Source organism: Curcuma longa, unplaced genomic scaffold (assembly GCF_044706935.1).
Source record: "Curcuma longa cultivar G26 ecotype Majalengka, Jawa Barat unplaced genomic scaffold, ITB_CL_G26_1.1 contig_8341, whole genome shotgun sequence".
Taxonomy (NCBI): domain Eukaryota; kingdom Viridiplantae; phylum Streptophyta; class Magnoliopsida; order Zingiberales; family Zingiberaceae; genus Curcuma; species Curcuma longa.
In genome coordinates, this window is record NW_027435201.1 from 1 (window position 1) to 1642 (window position 1642).

Here is a 1642-nt window from a genome sequence, read left to right on the forward strand (position 1 = left end):
GATACATCATTTATAGATTTGACATCATGGTAAGTTTTTAAGCATTTTAATTATGTAAATAATTTTATCTTTCCTAATATGTTTCCTAATATATTTTTTGACAGTGGCGACGGGGTAGACGCAGTAGTACTCCTTCAGGTGCAGCCCCCTCTACTTCTGGTGCAGCCCCCCTCATTCAGGTGCATCCCCCTCTACTTCTGGTGCAGCCCCCCTACTACAGGTGCAACCCCCTCTACTTCTGGTGCAGCGGCTTCAGGTGCAGCCCTCTCACCTTCAGGTGCAGCTCCCTCGCCTTCCGGTGCAGCTCCCTCGCCTTCTGGTGCAGCTCCCTCTCCAGGACCTTCCGCAGGAGCCATAGCAGGTCCTTCGACCGGACAGGCCACTGCAGATACACGAGTGTTGATAGCCCCACTCGGTGATTCGTAAGTATTTTAAAATTTTTATATTGTCAATTATAGTTTGATAATTATTTAACATTATTTATTTGATTCTGTATAATAGTTTTACTGATCCTATACGGATTGTTCACGATATTAATCGAATCATGAACAATCATTGGCGAGGGGATTATATGAGTTTTAGATGCACTCCTGATGCCACCAAGGAGTTGTGGTGGAGCGAATTTAAGGTAAACTATTCATTTAATTATATATATATATGATATTATTGTATAATAGTTAATAAATTCATTGTTTTTACTTTCAGCGGGCGTTTACTTGGGATCCGACTCATGAAGTCGAGATTCGACGCATTTTTAAAAAAAATACGGTGATCACATCCGGCATGTCCTAAATCATGCCAAAACAAGGAATAAAAAACCTGCTTGCATAAGCGATGAAAATTGGGTTAAGATTTCTCAGGTTTGGGAAACAGAAGAAAGCAAAAAGATAAGTGACCAGAATAAGCTTAATCAAGCTTATAATACTGGTGCCTCATCTGCGACGTATGCGGGCGGCTCAATCAATATTGATGAGCATACGCGTAGATTGGTAATTCTTTCAACTATTCCAATTTAAATTTATTTCATATTAATGTTTATAATGTCTAACAATGTTTTTTTAGGCTAAGGAATTGGGCCGAGATCCTGATTTTATCGATACCTTTACTCGCACGTTCCAAAAAAAAGACAAGAGTTGGAGCGGAGACCGAGCAAAAGCTATGAAGGTTTTAATATATATTTAAATATTTATGTGTTTAATTTCTCAAATATTATAACATATTAATATTTCTTTTGATAATACAGGATAAATATTGTGAGCTTGAGCTAGCACAGCGATCTTCAGCTGGTAGCTCTGAGGGATCTGAGCCCTCAGTTGGCAATGAATTGAGTCTGTGGTTGGAGGCGAGTGGGGGATGCAAAGGTGGTGGAAGGATTTTGGGTATGAGTTCTTTGAGCAGAACCCATAGAGTTGCTGGTAGCTCTTCTATCACCTCCCCTGCCGTCACATCACAGATACATAGTTTGACAGAGGAGGTAACCCACTTGAAAGGGTTATTAGAACAAAGAGATCAGGAAATGATACGAAGAGATAAGGAAATGAGACAAAGAGATAATGAAATTAAAAAATTACAAAGACAACAAGACTCGGATCTTGCAACATTTTCAATTGCAATCTAAATTTTAAGAATGATACTTTCTCTT

General features: G+C 39.2%; 1 pseudogene; it reads left to right on the plus strand.

Annotated features, from left to right (window-relative positions):
- The first annotated feature begins 104 nt into the window (after positions 1-104).
- Positions 105-1342, plus strand: LOC141819526 (uncharacterized; annotated as a pseudogene).
- The last annotated feature ends 300 nt before the right edge of the window (positions 1343-1642 follow it).